Raw genomic sequence first — 20,015 nt, forward strand, 5'->3', positions numbered from 1 at the left:
TTTTAAAGCCTTGAAAAGGTGGTGAGATTATTCTAATTTAGAAACAGAATTGGCCTATGTAGAAAATAATGATTTTATCAAGTTGTCAAGAAGTATTTATTATACATACATTCTGATAAGCATGAAAAGAAAGACAAAAATAGTCCCTTCCCTCATGAAGCTAACAGTCTCAACGAAGCATGAAATGATGTTGTATGGGACATAGAATATTGGTCAACAGACCCTTCTAATTTACTGTCCACTTTCCCCACAGGCATTAAACACCTTTAAATGATAATTAAATACCAGTTAGGTCCTATCCTGGAGCCTATACTAACCAACTAGACATAATCTCTGTTCTTTAAAAATATGAATAACAGTGACAGCCTTTATACTGCTCCTAGAATCAATTGATCTTTAATATACTGGCCTTTCATTAACCTGTTTGCTGTGTGGGGACATGGGTATTTCATTAGCTTTTGCTGCTAGAGAAGTACAAATTACTTGAGAGCTGAAATTGTAGTTGGTATACTGAGGCTTTGCCACTGAATTCTGCTTATCAAAATTTCATACCTGTAGTGCACTGATGATTTGAGGTATGGCTTAAAACCTCAAATGATCCTTTGATTTGTGCAGTACCACCACAAACCATAGGGTTTCTATTAAGGCTTCATGATTGCCACCATTATACCTTCTCTTAAGCACCACTAATGTTAGTCTGCCAAAGCCATGTATTCCTCTTCCCCCAAGCAGGAGTTCGGTGCAACACTTACAGAGAACTCATTTCTAATGGAATATCCTTTAACTAAAATGTTATTTTAATTTAACAACATGAGAGTACTACAGAATTTTCCATTTTGGGACCAGGAGACCGAGTAAGTAGGTAAAAAATATTCTCTATCAGGTTGCTAAAACAAACTAAAGGGAAAAAAATCAAATTTATTCAGTGGCCATGATGTTGTGCCAAACTGAGATCACATTTTCTGTGCTGAACCTTTATCATAGTCACATTTTCTTGGTAGCCTGAAATCAATTGGGGGAAACAAGCTTCAATTTATAGAAAATGGATATGACTTTTCTAAGGGAATGTTATATGATAACAATATGCATTCCTCTAACAGCTAATGCTGTGTACATCTCAATTAATGTTCCTAGTCCATTCTTAATTGTCCAGCACTACTGGGTTATTGAGTTTATATATTAACCATACCTTCAACTTCTTTTCTTTTTTTCTGGTCTCCCCTCTGACACTTAATGCTCATATATCCTGTCCTCTCATCCTGGTTATAGAATGAAATTGAAAAGATCTTTTTACCTCTCATTAGCAATTCTTGTAAAGATCAGGCAGAGTAAAACGAAGTCAAAACTTTAAAATGCAATTGGACTCATTTACATTTTGTAAAATTATTTATTTTTCAATCAATAAGCATTTACTTTTACCTGTTCCTGCTTCCTATCCCCTGTTGAAAAGAAGAGGAAAAAGAAAAAGAAAACATTTGTAACAAATGTATACAACTAAGCAAAACAATTTCCCTCATTGGCCATGTTAAAAAATGTCAGTCTCCTTCTGCATCTTAGGTCTATTACTTGTTATCCATGTGCATTTTCAGTTCTTTTGTTCTCTTCCACTCCTTCCTTAACTTGAAAAATTAAGATTTGCTAGAATTTTCGCAACCAAAATATTTAGTTGTTGTTACTTTGGCTTGAGAAATGGGAAACAGAAACATTCTTGCCTAAAGTTAAAAACTCCAAAGGCTTCTACTAAATCCATTTTTTGCTGCTTCACTGCAGTAAAGTCTATGAAGGCAGCTCTAACCACCTTACAAGATGAGCACATGGTTGAACAGTATTTGAGTTGACCACCAGTCAGCTTAGCTAAAATTTAAAGAGCTCATTGCTAGAAGATTGGGCAAGTTGTTCACAACATTTCATGAAGTCTTTTTTACTAGGAAATGGAGACACCCTACATCAGTGGAGAGATTAACCAGACCAATGCAACCATGGATCTTTTGATAGCTAGGAATACAGGATTATAAGATCATAGATCTTAGAATCTTGGGATCATAGATTTTGAGCCAGAAGGAATTTCAGAGTTCATCCAGTTGAAATTCTTCATTTTACAGTCTATGAAATTGAGTCTCAGGAAGTTAAAAGACTTGCCAATATGAATACAGGCAGCAAATGTCAGAGGCAAGATTTAAATTTCTGTGATTAAATGCCTCAGAAATAACATAGATTTTAAGTTTGAAGTGATCATAGGAAAGAATTCTCTGTGGATTAGAGTTGCAAAGAAAGGTTTCATGAAAGAAGAGAAACTGAAGTGGGCTCGGATAGTATGTTAAGAACTAGATAAGTAGTGAAGGAAGGAAAAGGAATTCTAAGCAGTAGATATTATGAAGAAACACACAGTCAAGGAATAGATCTGGTTGGCATGAAAGGTTTGTATAGGAAATAAGTAAAGATAAGGTAAGTGAATTCGGATCAGACAATGATAGTCTCCCTTCACATTCAAGACATACTAAGACATTGAAAATTTTCCCTGCAGAACTTGGGAGTCACTGAAAGTTTTTGAATAGGAAAGTGTTGGGATTGAAACTGATGAAAACCTTCCACATTCTTAAATCACTGATTTTTTACACACACATATACACATATGTGCTTATATGCACATGTAATATGTAATAATATGTAATAACGCACACATAAATCTATTATAGAAAGCAGTTTGTTTTCTTTACTACAAGTGGAAAAATAGGTGAATAAGTGTAATTTATTTAATATCTGGTGAGAGAATTCCTGCTTCTGCTGCAAAATAGCAAGGGTTATTCAGAGAAATTCACAAAAATTATTTTCTATTTTCAATGGGTTTGAAGACTTCTGGAAATTTTAATTGTCTCATGTTTCTCTCTGAATAGTAGACAAGAGTTTGTAGTGCAGCCACTGTTGACTTTTACTAGAACCTTTAGCATAAAGAAGGGATGAGAACATATCCCATGGTTGAATACAATGAAGCCTGTCAGACAAATTTACCAATTGTGAATTAATGGAATGAATCCAGAATCAAAAGTACAATTATAGATGAAGACTAGATGACATTCATTTGATAACTCAGAAGGAATGATCCCTCTCTATTTTGCCTCAGGTTCCACCAAGAATTTAAATATTAAAGAACCAGAAAGACTAGAATAACTCTATATTTCAAAATAGAATCTGTAGTTTTCCAAAGATTTGAGTTTTCTTGGCTGCATCTATGACATAGCTAAAATGAATCATTCATCCTTTTGGCTTGTTGAACCATATCTTGATTAAGGAATAGCTCCAGATGTCTTGACCCTTGATTCCCTTTTTCTTGTTTTGCTCAGAATTTGTGTCCTTGCCTTTCTGCCAGGAATAATGAGCTCTGGATCTGAACCTTACTCCTATAGTGTTAGCAGTTGTCTTTCAGTAGAACATTGGAAAGAAGGTAATAACCCTTGCTGTTGAGGTTGGGTATAAATAAAAATATTCAGTAGAAGGTGTTACATGAACCACACTGTTAAAAAAATGTTTTATTGAAGACTTATTTTTTATACAAGTGTTTCTTCCCCATAAACTCCACTACTATAACTCTCCCTGATAACAAGGGAAAACATTTTAAGCCAAGCCAAATAGCACAGTGACTGCATCTGATAGCATAGAAAACATTTCATGTCTGAGCTCTTTCATCTTTCTTTTCAGAGGGGAAAGGTACATTTAAACACTTGTTCATTGGCACCAAGATTGGGTGTTGCAAATAAACTGAGTTCAACTGTCTTTTAATCTTGTTTTCATTTCCATCACTTACAGTCATTGTGAATATTGTTCTCAAGTTCTCCCATTTTTCTCAAAATTTGTCATGCTTGTTATTTTTTATGTTTCAACAGTGTTCCATTATTGATGATTATCTGTCTCCGTCGCAATTTTTTGCTCCTATAAAAATATTACAATGAATATTTTAGTGTATATGGAGCCTTTTTCTTTGATTTCTTTGTGGATATATAGGTAGTAGTGAGATCACTGAGTTAAAGGTACGAAGAATTCAATGACTTTTCAAAAAATTATAAATTGTTTTGTAGAATGGTTAGACTAATTCACAGATCTATTGATATCATCAAAATTATTATTATTTTGGTCCTGGTCTTCCATAGCTCTTCCAACATCATCTATTTTAATCTTATATCTCTTTGACATTTTGGGGATATAAGGTAATACCTTAGAGTTGTTTTGATTTGCATTCCTTCTATTAGTAGTGATTTGGAAGCAATCTGACAAAGTTGTTAGTTCATATATACTCTCGGTACATCATATTGTGTCATAGATATTCAAAGCAAAACCCTTTTTTTTGGCAAGTTATTATGTCAGATTCCAAGGTTATTTTTTCCTATAGAGGAAACATTCATATTAAACTTTTCTAACTCTTTTTAGGGTGCTAAATACCTTTCAGGAGTAGCCCATAAGTGAGTGGTATAATTTCCTTGTCCCCTTCAACTGCTTTTTGGGGTTAGCCTGTTAATTTTTCTATGAATTTAACCCACCAGTAAATTATGTATTTATTATTATTATTATAGTTAACTTCATATTCTAACTTTGTTCATGTAAGAGCTTTTTGATTTTATGCAATAAAAAGTGTCTTTTCTATTTTGTCTTTTGTGTTCTGCTCTATTCAATGTTTGGCTATGAATTTTGCCTCTAGTCATTTTCTTCAATTTTTTTTTAAAAGATATGATATAACCTTTTCCATTTGGAGCCAGTTGTGCTAAAGGGATGTAAGATGTCATTCTAAACCTAAAGTATGCTATACAGCTTTTGAGTTTTCCTCAAGATTTTTTTTTCTGAGAGTGCTTCCCACAGTAGTTTGTGTTCTTGGGTTTATACATTATTTAGCTCTTGAATTCAGTTATTTCTGATTCTTGTTTTTCCAGCCTATTTCAATGATCTATTTTCTAATTAATGAAGTAATACCATGAATTTGATAAGCATTAAACGAAGGGCAGAAAAAAAAACAGTAGAGAACATGTTATTTAGTAAGAATTACTATTCAGCTTATAAAGTAAGATGGAATATTAATTAATCAATCAACAAGCATTTGTTAAGCACCTACCAATGAAGTTCCTAGGTAGCTAAGTGGGACCTAGATAGAGAAAGCCTGGCCCCCAGAGGTAAGCAAAGAAGAGGACTGATTGGATCATCTCAGCCTTAAGTAGGCTTTTTGTTCAACAGGACTTTTCATCACAGTCCCACCCCAAGTGGAGGTTCCTAGAAACCTCATCTTTACTATATTTAATCAGAAAGGTAAGTTATGATATTGGACCCCAGGGTTATATTTCCCCTATAAAGGAAATGCTCATATTATAAATCTTTTCGAACTCTTTTTAGGGGGCTAAATCCCTTTCCGGAGATTTAAACGAATGAATGAAGGGTATAATTCCTTTGTCCCCATTCACCTCTTTTTGGGGTTAGTTTGCTAACTTTTCTATGAAGTTAACCTACCAGTAAGTGATGTACTCATTATTGTAGCTAACTTCTCTATGAATTTAGCTTGCCAGTCAATTCCTTAAGGGTATCTTCCTCTTAATAGCATCTTCTTCCTAGTTAATTGCAAGTTCCACTAGGGAACTTGTCCCTCCCTCTCCCCTTGTTAAATGTTAAAACCCTTTTCCTTGCTAACTTCTCTTGGAATTTAGCCCACTCTTAGTAGTGTAATAAAATCCTTTGCGCCTTGATTTGGAGGATGTCTGAGTTTACAAATTCTTTTGAGATGACATGTAACACTGGCTCATAATCCCAATATACTTTTGGGATATCACCCTGTACTTCCATCATTTTAATGGTTAACTTCATCATTTTGGTGGCCTAATATGGGAAGAGTCTGACTGCACTCTATAATCTCAACACCTACTATGTGACAAACACTGCTGAGTATGAAAAGAAAGAAAAAATAATCTCTGCTTTCAGGGATTTAACAGTTTAATAAAAGAGATGACATATAAGCAATTATGTATGATCAAGATATATTCAGGATAAACTGGAGATAATCAACAAAGGAAAGATAATAGGATTAATAGGGATCGGAAGAAAAAGTTTCTTGAAGAAGTTTGAGTTTTAAGCTGAGACTTGAAGAAAGTTAAGGAGAACAGGAAATGAAGGTAAGGAGGAAGAAAATTCCAGGCACTGGGAAGATAGTCAAAATGCATAGGTGGAAGATGGATTTTCTTGTGAGAGGAGCAGCAAGGAGACTAAAGGCACTGGAAATTCAAATACATTGGGAGACTGGATAAATAAGAAGTAACAGTTTTTAATGATAAATAGAGAATTTTATTTTTATCCTGGAGGGATCAAATAGGGAGCCATTGGTGTCAATGAATAGGAGTGGAGTGCCGGATATGATGGTCAGATGTGTGCTTTAAGATCACTTTGACAATTGAGTGCAGGATGGCCTAAAGTCGGAAAGAATTTAGAGAGGGAATATCGTAGTAGTCCAGATATGAGTGATAAAGGTGTTGATCAGGGTGCTAGCATTGTCAAAGGTGGCAGGGGATGAATAAAAGAGATGCTAAGAAGGTAGGATAGATAAAACTTGGAAAGCATTTGACATAGGAGATGAAAAAGAGTGAGAAGTCAAAACTATCCTGAGTGGTTGAACTCATCTGAGCCTTCAATTATAATAAGGAAAAGATGAAGATTTGGATAGGGGAAGACTATAATGAATGCATGCACAGTTTAAGATGACTGTAGGATATGCATTTTGAGGTGTCCAATCAGCAAATGGAGATGAAGCTAGTCATGTATCTAAGTAGAATGTTTTGTGAAGGGGGAGTATAAGATGTTGATTTGAGACAGCTTTTCAGTTTTCCTAGAAGTTTTTATTAGATAGAAAGATCTTCCCTACATGACTTACATTTCCCACTTTTTCAAACACCGGGTTACTGATTTCTGTTGTTTCTGGATCTCTCTTGTTTAGTCCCTTATTTCTGTTTATTATTTCCTTTGATATTCTAGATTTTAATTTCTCCAAAAAATTTTATTATTTTATCAAATTCTCTAAAACATTTCTTCTGTAATTTGATTATTATAGCATTAAAAGTCCCAGTAAACTTTTGTAGTATTGTCTTTCTAATTACACTGGCATGACCTGTAATGAGCTCTAAATATTTCTCCAGCTATTGAAATCTTTTTTTATTCCTTTAAAATGTGCTTTGCAATTGAATCTATATAATTCTTTTGTGTCCTTTAGGAGGTTGACCCCCCCCCCCCAATGTTTTATACATCTTGTATAACTTTTGTCTCTATTTTGCACATTTTTATTCCTTTATTTGGCTTTATTGCCTTTGCTAGCATTTCTACAATTATATCCAATAATAGTAGGGAGAGTAGCCACGCTTGCTTTACTTTTGTATTTATTGGAAAAGGCATTGCATATGATGCTTGCTTTTGGTTTTAGATAGATACTTCTATGACATTGAAAAAGATCCTTCTTTGCCCACACTTTGTTGAGTTTTTGTTTTGTTTTTAGCTTAAAACACTTTTTCTGAATTTATTTAGATGATGTGGTTTGGGGATGATTTGTTTTTTAATATGGTTAATTATATTGATTGTTTAATGTGCATTTGAGTCAGTTAAATCATTTTAATGGTTGTTGATGTTTTGTTTTATATTATGAATTTAGCATAAAATTCTTGTTTGTTGTCAAAGGCTTTTTTCTACATTTTTTGAGATAATATACATTTAAATTTTTTTTACATTTTAAATTTTAAATACATAAATTTAAATAAATATAAATTTAAATTTGTCGTTATTCCCTCTAATGTTGAACCATCTTTGTGTACTCAAAATAAATCTCACTTAATCACAATGAATGATTTTATAGATAGATCTTTATAGTCTAATAGGATTTTATTTAAAAATTTTAAGTAGTATTCATTAATGATATTGGAGCATAGTTTTTCTCTCTTTCCTTGTTTTAAGCTTTAGGAGTATATTTGTCTCATAAAAGGATACTGATAGGAATCTTTTTTCACTTTTGAGAATAATTTGTGAAGTACAAGTACTAATTGTTCTTTAAACTTTGGTTTTCAGAAGTTTGATTTTTAAATGAAATTAAATTTACTTTTAACTGAATTTTATTTAAAAATTAATTTAATTTAATTTTAAAAATTTTTCTTTAAAAGTTTGATAAAAATTTCTTAGGAATGTGTGAAAATCATTTTCTCCCTCTGGTAGTTCTTTTATATCTAAATCTGCTTTCTTTTTTCCAAACTGGGTTATTTAAAATCTCTATCTGATCTTCTGATAGTTTTGGTATTTTATATTTTCAAAAGTATGCTTCTATTTATTTTGTGTTCTCAGTTTTGCTAGCATAGAACTATATATAATATATTCTGATTATTCTTTTTATTTCTTCTGGTTTAATGTTATTTCATCTTGTACATTTGCTGTTTTATTGATTTTATTTTCTGCTTTCTTCTTTTTAATCAGATTAATCTGATCAGCTTCATTAGTCTTTTCAAAGAACAAATTTTTATTTTTACTTATCACTTCGATGGTTTTTAATGTCCAACTTACCTATTGATTATTTTATTAATTTCACTTATTTCACTTTTTTATTTGTTAATTTTTGAAAAATGCATATTTAGTTCATTTCCCTTTTTCTTCTTCTTTTTTTTTTTTTTTTCTATTTTGTTAATGTATATTTGTAAGGATGTATTTCACCACTCTCCTTCTTCCTCAGGACAGCTTTAACAGCATCTCAAAATTTTTGGTATGTTAGTTCATTGTAATTTTCTTTTGCATAGCTATTCTTTTGGTGATTTGTTTTTTGAACACTCATTATTTGAGATTTAATTATCAAGTCTGCATTTATGTCTTTTTGTTTATAGCATTTAAACCAATTTCTATTTCTATTCTATATAGTCCATAAAGGGCATATTAGTTATTTCTGCCTTTTTACATTTGTTTGCAATATTTCTCTGCCCTAGTCCCGGGTCAATTTTTGTCCATTCTTTTGCTGTTCCATTTACAAGATTCCCTAAATTGTTTTTTCAACTCAAAATTTTCCAGAAATTTGTTCAGTTCTTTATTTTCCCTTTTATTTATCTTTCTGTTAGACTTATCCAAAAAAGACACAAATACTGAAGCATCTCAATACTATTGTGTTACAAGTCTGTGTCTTCTTGAAGCTCAAATAAAGTTTGCTCTGTGAATCTGGATGTCAAGGCTTTTGGAACATATAAATATATTACTGATATAAATTTGTTGTTTATGATTCTTTTCAGTATAATGTAGTTTCTTTGTTTATCTCTTTTTTTATTTTTTGAATGTTTATCTTTGCTTTGTCAGATAGACCTGCTTTTTTGGATCAATTTTCTATTTCTTCAGTATTTTTTAAAAAAAAGTTTTTAAAAAAAAATTGTTTCTTATAAACATCGGTTATAGAGGTTACTTTCTTATCCAGCCTCTCATTCTTTTTGCTTTTATTGAATTACTTAATCCATTTACCTTTAAAGTCATAAAATTTAGATTTATATTTTCTTCTGTCTCTCAAATACATTTTTTTAAATTAAGATTTTCCTCTTCTTCTACAATAAATATAGTGTCATTTTTCTTCTGTTATTTTAATCTTTTTTTTTTTAAAGGTGGCCTGGTTCCACTCTTTCTCTCTCTTCCCCTTTCCCTCATCCCTGATCTCTCCGATCAGCTTTTTCTCATTTGTTACCTCCTTTCCTTTAGAGTTGTGTTATGTCTTGCTTTTATCTGTTTACATATGTCTCCCTTCTCCCTACAATTCCCTCAAAATACATTTATTCAAGTAAATTTTTCCTTCCCCTCCTTCCCTTCAGCTACTCCTATTCATGTTTTATTTTTTAAAATTTCCTTTTATCCTTCTTTCCTAAAAGGATCTTCTTTCACTTTCTTCTTTGTCTATCCTCTCTGTTTCATGACTACTCTAATTATGTCATGTCTCTCTTTTCTCTGTATTTTTTCTGCAATTTATTCTCTCAAGGTATCTTTTCTTGGCTCTCCCCTTTAAGTTATTTTTGTCACTATATGGTTTGCCCCATGTTTTCTGCTTTCCATTGTACTGTCACATGATAAGTGCCTTCCCTTACTGCATTTCTTTTATGCAGCAGTATTCTTTCTGACACCTGTAATAATTGACATTATTTTGAGTGTGATGTACAATGGAGACCCCCCCACTGATCTATACCCTCTCATGTTTATTTTCCTCCATCCCCTATATCTTCTCCATTGCCCCAGGATTCCAATCTCTTATTCCCCCAGCAGTGAAGAACAAGTAGATTTTTGAAGCGCCAAGTCCCCCACATGCTCATCTCCATTAACTGATAATCTCTTTTCACCAAAAGAAGCATTCATTAATGGAACTCCTCCCACTACCTAAGTAAAGCCTTATTTTCTTACCCTCACTTTTCAGTTCCCCCCCCTCTCCTCCTCACTATATCAACAATAGAGGTCATTTTCTTCTCATTGCTAACTATTTATTTTATTCAAGTGCATCACACATTCTTCTCTAGCCTCTGTTCCTCTTCATCCTTTCAGGTACCCTCTCATGTTGTACAAGGTCCTACTCCATCCCTTTCCCCCAAACCCCTCCCCCCCCCAAATATTGAGTCAGTTGTAGACAAAGTTTTGCCAGGTTCTTTCCAATGCCTCCCTTCTGCCTCTTCACAGTTTCCTCTACCAGATTTCTATTTTCAGCCCTGTTTCCTTGTGTGGATTTAGAAAGAAGTTGCTTCCTGATTGTCACTCTGTTGCTGTGGCTGTCCTTGCTTGCTGCATTTATTCATTCCTCCTGATCTTGTATTTTGAGGGTGTTGAGAAACAAATAATCTCTTAAATTCTGGCTTCCTTTCTAAAAATGTTTCAAACTCTTATTTATTATTAAATGTCCATTTTTTCCATGTATTATTAAGCTCATATTTATGGAGTAGATAATCCTACAATGCACTCTGAGTTTCTTTTTTAAAAATATATATATTATTCTATTTTCTCCTGTTTTCTGATAGATGCAGAATTGTCATGTTATTCAAGTGCCTTTTCTTTTGTCTTTGAAATTCTTTCTGACTGGTTGCAGAACTTGTTGCTTTTGAATTGAATTGCTAAATTCAACAGCAATGTGCTTTGGAGGTGATCATTGAAATTTTAAAATTGGAATTTCATTTTCTACATTCAGAAATTCTGGACAGTTTTCTTTTATTTTTCTTTCAATATAATATTAAGATTTTTTTGTTCCTGAGATCTTTGGTAATTTGGTAATTTAATTCTCCTACCACCCCTCTCAGTTTTTCCTATCATTCCTTAATTGGGATTTCCATGGAATTAAATTGCAAAATACCCAGTATCCTTATTCACTGGGAAATTTGTAGTTCAATAACCTAGTTATTTTCCCCTAATGATGTCAGGATGGTCATAAGTGTCTCTAGGTGGATTCTATGGTCTTTCCTACAAGCTTGGTAGAGTTCTATACAGCATCTCGCCCACATGGTGTTCTGTCATGATGATAATTCTTGTTACCCTGTTTCTTAGTTCTCTGGTGTGCCACCAGTAATTCAGAGAGCTGCCACATTCTTACTGTATGCTTGTATGCCCAGAGCTTTGCAACACTGGTGCAATGGGATTGTAGCCCCTGATAGAATTTTTCTCCTGAAGGGTTGAAGCCAAACTGGCTGTCTTACCTGAACAAACTTCCACAGCCTGGATCTTGGGTCTCCATGGCACTGAAAAGAGGTGGAGGGAACCAGAGAATAAAGATGTATTCTATTTAAGCCTGTGCTGTGTCCTTGGACATATTAGTACAATTTTTCTACCCATAATATGAAAGGAGTGCTTGAGTGAGCTCAAAGTCATTAAGCATTAACCATGGGTCTTTTTCTTTTTAAACTTTTGGTGGGGGCTGGAGGATTCTATATCATGGATACAAGTGAGGTTGCTTTTCTGTTTTGGATAGTTAGATAAAATGTCTTATTCTCTATCTTGTTATTCATGTGAGACAAAAGTTCAATGGCCTTAGATTTTTCAGTAAAGAAGGTTCTGAGGCAAGGTACTATAATTTGAGATAGTTACAAACTGCATATTTAAGAAAAGGAAATTATATTTTTAGAATTAGAATTGGACATTAGAAGAGTTATAAATTGACCTACCAAGGATGAGTGAATTAAAAAGTAATGGCTAAGCCCTTACTATGTGCAAAACACTGTTTTTAAGTTCTGAGGATACAAATAGGAAAAAAACAAAAACAATTTTGTCCTTCAAGGAGCTTAAATTTCATTTGGAGCAAACAACAGAGAGGAGAAAAGAGTATTGTAGTTGGAAAGTTACTTGAATGGTGAATAGAGCCAAAGGGGAGTATATTGAACATTTTCCAAATATATTTTATCATGTTATTTACATTTATAAAATACAATATTAAGAAATAATGGTAGAGATAATTAATCATGATCAGACAAAGGTTGAAATACTGAAGGAAATATAGGGGTGGGGAAAGAAAAAAGGTTACTTGTGTACTAAAGAGGTCTTTGTCCTGGGTACTATGGAGAAAATGACTAAAGAAGATGTGAAGTCAAGGATGTCAGACTTTTTCCTGAAATAATGTTTCAGGAAGGACATTAGTCAGTCAAGGGAATGGAGTTTAAGGTGGAAGTTTCTTCTTAGGTATGGACTTTCAAATGGGTTTTATAGTAAGGAGATGGTAGAGAAGGTTGCCTGAGAGGAGAAAATAAAATTGACATAGAAATAAGTAATGCTATGTAATCATTTATAGATTAGTTCACCATAACTCAAATGGGGAGATTGTTGAAAAAACTCTCAAGAAAACATTTTTTTCAAAGTATATTTCCCACTTCAATGAACCACATGAATTATAACAACAAACAACAAAAGATTTTAGAAAATACAAAAGATCATTTTTATCTGTGATGTAGGAACTGAGAAGCCCAGGAGAAGAAAACTGTTAAAGGATTTAATGTAAGTCAATGGCATAATCATAACTCTGGTACAGGCCCTCATTGTCTCAAGCTCAAACTATTGCAATAGCCTTCTGATTGGTTCCCTGCCTCATCTCTCCTGATTTTAGTTCATTTTCTACTCAGCTGTCAAATTCATCTTCCTAAAGTGCAAGTCTGACCATGTCATTCACCCTGCCCCCATCCCCAGTGGCTCCCAATTACTCTAAAATGAAATATAAAATCCTGTTTGCATTTTAAAGCTTTTCATAATCTATACCTTCTCATTTTTCTATTTTTCTTATACTTTAATTTCTTCTACATACTCTGTGATTCATTGACACTGGCTTCCTTGTTCCTAGACATGATATTCCATTTCCTTCTCTCTCTCATCAATTGTATCATCTGGTTTCCTTGGATTCTTTCAAGTCTCAATGCAAGTTCTACCATCGGCAAGAAGCCTTTTCAATCTTCCTTACTGGCTTCCTCTGAAATTATATCCGATTTACTGGATATCATTAGCACATAGTTACTTGCATTTTGGCTTCTCCATTAAACTGAGAATTGTGATTGTTGTTGTTATTTTCCTTTCTTTTTATCTCCAGGAATAAACAGTGTCCTTGACACATAGTAGGTTATTAATAAATTTCTTTGGACAAGTTGGCTTGACCAAACAGGAGACTGACAGGAGATCTGGATAAGAATCATCCAACTGTATGCTATCTAGGTCTGTTTCATCCTTGACTAAATTAAGAGCAGTATGATATTTTTGAATAAATGAATTGATGCAAACATTTTTCCTTGAGTCTGTAATACACATTGCCTTCCGTATGTAAACATGGCTTAAAACATTCCATGCAAGGCCTAACCCAAACCTCATGTAGAAGTAAGAACTTCTCAACATACTGCTTCAAGAATGCTTTATATGTATATAGAAAGGAAATGAATCTAGTTTTCTTTTCTGATTTCTTTGTGGATTCACCCACAGCCCAGCTTTGCTGAACAAAAAAAGATTCCATTCTTGCAAGAAAAACTCTTTCTCTTCTTTTCAGTCTCCTTGTACATTCAATATCCATCAAAAAATCAGGTTTTTTGTTCAACAAGTTTTCTTATGGTGTCACCCAAGATCAATAGTGTGTCCCTAGATGGGGTTTAGAATTTGAGCTCTAGCTAATCATCCTTGGATTTGTAGTTATAGGTGAAAGGAAATCATCTAATCAATTATGATAGATTTAACTCTTTTCAACACTACAATCATTTAAGACAAGTCCAATAGACTCGGGGTAGAAAATGTCATCTGCATCTAGAAAGAGAATTGTAGAGAGAATGCAAATCAAAGCATACTATTTTCACCTTTTTTTCTTTTTCTTTCTTGTGGTTTTTCTCTTTTGTTCTTATTTTTTTCCCACAACATGACTAATATGGAAATATATTTAGAATGATTGTATGTGAATAACATATTGGATTGCTTGTTGTGTTGGGAAGGAAGGGAGGGAACAGGAGGGAGAAAATATTGGAACTCAAAATCTTATAAAAATGAATGTTGAAAACTGTTTTTACATGTAATTGGAAAAATAAAATACTATTGAATTTTTTTTTTAAAAAAGGAAATCATCATAGCTGCTGAATGACAGAGTATCACAATGTGGAATTTTAAAAGTTTGATGGAAGTGGAAGGGATATGGAATAGAGGAAGAAAGAATATCAAGAGAGGTTGTGATGAGAAGTGGGTCCCTGAAAAAAGCTTCATGGTATATCTCCTGAGATAGTAGAATAAGACTGAGAGGTAGATTGGGATCAGAGAAAGCTTCTATCTTATTCATTGAAGAATTCAGACAGAATCAATTTGGTGATTGTCCCTTTAAAAACAGAGGATAGTGAAGATTAGGTATAGCTCTTTGATATACTCCTTCCCATGTTTGAGTATAATAAGGAGCTTTTCTATATATGATTGGCTTGGGAATTTTCCCTTAAGTTTTATTTTACTCTAATTTTGAACTTCTTATATAAAATCTATAGTTTATATTGAGAAGCTGTCTATTGTATGTTTTGCCTTGCTGGAGTATGTTGGGATTGTAATTAAAAAGTCTGTGGCAATTCAGTATCTAATTAGCTGAGAAATATATTTTCCAGCTTGATAGCTAAAGGCTGCCTAAGGGCTTTACAATTATGATTTTATTGATTATTTGTACATTTAGATAAATCACTCAACAAGCAGACTTTTACTGAACATGGGGCTCTCCTTTTGTCCTCAAAGCTAAATGTGTCTATTGTTATAATAAGGTCTACCTTACTAAATTTCACTAGCTAAAGTTATAGTGAGAAAGAGGGAGGGGACAGAGGTGAAAAATTGAGGTCCTTTAGGCAAGGTCTTTAGACTCTCTGAGGAAGGAGAGGAGGAGTATGAAGCTAACAGAAGGGCAAGTTCAGCTTCTGAACTGTCTGTAGAAAGAAATGGGTATAATTTGGAAAGATTCAGCTCTTCCCCTTTCTGTAAAGTGAGGAAGCAATAGAAAGAAATGAGTACCAGACAACCAGTTTTGCCCTCTACACCTACACCCGCTGATTACCATAATTGAAATAGTTTAGAAATGAAAGCAAACATTTAGGAAACCCCTCCCCCAAATTTCAAAACCCAGCTGACACTCAAAAAACCTCAAAGAGATAGGAAGTAAATGGATTGACTAACAAACAGCATAAGTCACTTTCTCCCTGGATGGAAGTAGGGAGGAGAGAAAAAGCCTCCATTGTATCTTTTTGGTTCAGACATCAGTCAGTCAATAAGCATTTATTAGTCACTTAGTATATGCCAGGTGTAAGTTAATCATTATGGGTTTACAAAGAAAGGAAAAAAACAAGGAATAGGAGTGGAGAATGCTAATAACTGGGACAATCCAGAAACCTCTTTTATAGGAGCTGGCAAATAGATTGCAATTTGAAAGAAGCTAGGAATTCAAGTCAGGAACATATGTCTAATATGGGGAGCCACTTGTGCAAAAGAATAAAGCTGGAAATGAAATGCTGTGTACAGGGCTAACAACTAGGAAGGTGTAACTGGAACAAAGAGTTCAGGAATGTGAAATAACACTGCATAGGTGGGTAGGAGTTAGATATTAGAAGCTTAAAGTATCAGACTATATTTATATTATTTTTTTCTATTTCAAAATATGCTTTTCAAAGTAGAAAAAAATCTGCATCAAAATCATACCATCCTCATATCTTCAGGATGTTACAGGGGAGGAAGCCAATCATTACAAAAGAGAGCCAAGTCTTTAAAGTATTATAGGTCTTTAAACAGAGTTCAGTGAATTATCCTGGGAATCAGATTGGGGTAGGTTTGGTGTAGTGCACCCTAATGAAGTTTATTACCAGTCTTCTGTTCTCAAACACACACATGCAGGTGTCTCTTGGCTGTTTGTCATCAGAGTGAGATGCTATGGATTGTCCTCTTTTGGTTTCTGATTGTTCACAATCTCCTGCTAAGGCTGCAATATGCGTAATTTATACTTAAAACACATAAATCTGCCTTCAAAGGTAGCTTGAGAGGCTGAAATGACTAGGGAATTTTAAATCGAGGTGACAAGTCACACTTACAAGATCCTCTCTTGTTGGTGGTAGGTATTACCATTTGTTTGGATTACAACACAATCTGCAATATGCTATGTTCATGCTAATTCAGTAAAAGGAAAAAACAAAGGCCAGGATGAAATCAACACTTTTATAATTATTGGACAAACCCCCATCTCCTACAGAGTCAATCTACAAGGTGTTGTGTAGGGAGAATGATTTGCCCCCCCTCAGCAAAAAATTGGGTGATTTCTCATTCTGTCGGACTGGTTATTTAGAGGCTCCTTTGGTGGCTTCATTTTTCATGATTGATATTTCATGAGGTTAGCATGAGGAATCATTCATTCACTGAAATTAGCCATTTCTGACCTAAGAACTCCTGCTTTCTTAAGATTGAAATCCAATAGAAATGGTCCCAAGTCCTCACATTCCCCTTATTTCCCTAATGTGTCATCAACATCACAAAACTGCACACTTGGCATTCTTCATCACAATTTATAGTTCTTACAAATGAAGCCAGCCACAAACTAGAGTGAGTCCCATACCTTGCACTTGGCTAGAGAGCATTTTCTCAGATTTAGAGTAAAGTGCACTTTAGGTCTCCAAGTATTTTGATTGTCTAGCCATGTGTGGTTTGTTTCTGCCTTTTTCCAGAAAATAGCTTTGTATCCTTTTATTTTATTCATGTTGCCGCTTAATCACTGCAGGCTTCCTTGTACTTGGAAGTTTATTTTCTTTTAGTCTCTCCTGCCAAACAGATCATTTTCCACTTTCCAACTTCATCATCTTTATTATTTCTACTTGGAGAGAAGCATATATCCACACACTGTGTATCAAAACACTGCTTTTGTGCTGAAACTTGTTCAGTAATGCCTAAAAACAAAGTTAATTTCTCCAATAAGCATTAAATACTAGTTACTCAAGTGGAGAATATTTGTACATTTCTTGTATGTGTAGTATAATATGAAACTGTGACATAATTTAATTGTTAACATCTGCACTTTCATCATCTTAAAAATAATTTGACTTCAACTTGTGCTTTTGTGCTTTGTCATTAGTTATTGTTTCTTGAGGGCCAATGACACTTTGCACTCAACAATATTGTCATGGCTAATGTCTAGGGACCTGGCTAATTTCCATCCATGACTGGCAAATTGGTAGACTGTGTTGACACTTCCTTTCTCAGTTGAATGGTTTGTGTATTTAACTGAGGGTTCCTGTCGCCTAATGAGTGTGGAGCAATGATATCAAATTGAAGAACTAAAGTTATCTTCATAGTGTTGTGTGAAAGTAAAGAGGAGTCAAAGTCTGCCATTTTCCTTTAATTTTAAAAATTCTTCTAGGAAGGGTAGAAATGATGTCTAGACACATCATTTCATAAGTGGGGTAGAACTTCTGAAATGGATGCTCCCTCCACTGATGCAGAGAAAGTTCTTTGGTAACTGGCAGCTATGTGGTACAGTGGGTAGACACTAAGCCTAGAATCAAAAAGGTCTGAGTTCAAATGTGACATCAGATACTTTCCAGTTTTGTGATCTTGGGCAATAATCTCTGCCTCAGTTTCCTCAACTGTAAAATAAGAATAATGATAGCTGTCATTTCCTAGAGGTTTATGGAAAGAATATAGCTAGTATTTCAAATGTAGGACCAATACTATGATGTGCTTATATGACAAGAACATTCATCAGTGGTGGGGTAGAACAGTGGAAAGTGTTCTGCACTTGGAGTCAAAAGGACATTGGTTTGAATGCTGAATCTATTACTATGTCACATTGAGCAATTACTCAGCTTCTTGGAGCCTCAGTTTCTTCATCTGTTAAATGAGGGGGTTGGACAAGATGTCCTCTGAGATCCTTTTCAGGTTTAACCTTTTGAATAAATGAGGAAAAAAAGATACTTTTTTGGGGGTCATTAATCTTTTGGTTTCCCAGCTTCTCAGAGCAAGCAAATAGTTTGTATGGATGACCTTGTTTCCATTATGGTCAAAATGATTCACATTCTTCTAGGCCCATCCCTTTTCCTGATCTTGGCAAGCATTGACTTAGTTGATTTATTGCTTTGTAAGTGCTGCGTCATTTTATCTGTGTGTATTCTGTCATTTAAACTAGATTGTAAACTCCTTAATGACACAGACCATACCCCTTGGTTCTTTCTTCTTTTCCATAGTGCTAAGCAGTACAGTTTATACACTATGGGTATTCAATAAATGCTACTGACTGACATGGCACACTTCAAGATTAATCTCTTAACATGAATCTTTTGCCCATTTTGGTTTATTTCTTTAGTTTTCCTGCTCATGTTCCCTGGCATTAGCAACACATTCTTGGGTGAGCCTCCAATCATATATAGCTTTATCCATTTTCTACTGCCTAGATTCTATCATTCTCTTCTCTTGTTTCAATTAAAGAAAGTTCCTATCTGAAGATTCACAATTTTTCAAACAACTTTCAAAAATTTTTAAAGAATTATAATTGTTTGGAGCAGCAGCAGTTTTCTGTGTATGAGTCAGGTAAGAAGTCTTGAGAAAAATAAGATTCAGAGCTGTGTCATCACAGAGTAAGGTTACTGAGAAAGAGGTGGTAAACACATAATGACTTCCTCCAGAGCTCTGTCATCTTTTTTAGTTCTCCTGATAGTAAGTCAATACTTTAAGACTTCACTAGGGCTTTAGCAACTGGGAGGGCTGATGGATTAGACTTCTCCAAGATGAATCACTCTCAAGACCTGCTAGTGACTGTCTAGTTCTCATGCAGAAAAGCCACTGTTCTTCAAAGCTGGGACAAGTTTCTTTAGCAGCTTTCTCTATGTGACTGATATTTCCACCTTTGACGGCTTTTGGGGAGCCTAGATGATTACTTTCCTCAGAATCGAGTATAGAATTGACACTCATTTGGGAATAGGTGCTAGGATTGCTTTTATGACTCATTCATTTCCTATTTTGACCTATATATTCTTTTTATTTAAATCTTTTAGTTTTATATTATTGGAAAATTAATTTGATCTGGCAAAAAAAAAAAGCATTGGTGGAGGTTATAAGTCTCCCTCAGTGTTTCTAGACATTTCTCTAAAACTGTTGTTAACTTTCTTTGGTTTCAATCAATTAGCATGGGTTTATTAAATACCTTCTATGTACTAATCACTATGCTAGGTGCTAAAGCTACATGTACAAAGATTGAAATAATATCTGTTCTCCACAAACATATGTTGTCATTGGGAAATATTTGTAAAGCAAAATTCCAAAACCAAACATATCACAAGATCCTACTATACCTTGGCATAGATATTTCTTTAAAATGACTCAATAAAAAAGTTCCTTTCCTTTAATCTTTTAATCCTTATAAGTCTATAAAGTATGTAGCTAAAAATCATGTCATTAGGTTCTTATCAATTCAAGCCCCAGAACTAGATTGGCTCTCAGAAGTCATTTAGTTATAGATTCCCACTCTCTTGTTGCAGATGAAAACCTTACCTCCAGTAAGGTTTAATGATTTGCCC

This window comes from Sarcophilus harrisii, chromosome 6 (genome assembly GCF_902635505.1).
Source record: "Sarcophilus harrisii chromosome 6, mSarHar1.11, whole genome shotgun sequence".
Taxonomy (NCBI): Eukaryota; Metazoa; Chordata; class Mammalia; order Dasyuromorphia; family Dasyuridae; genus Sarcophilus; species Sarcophilus harrisii.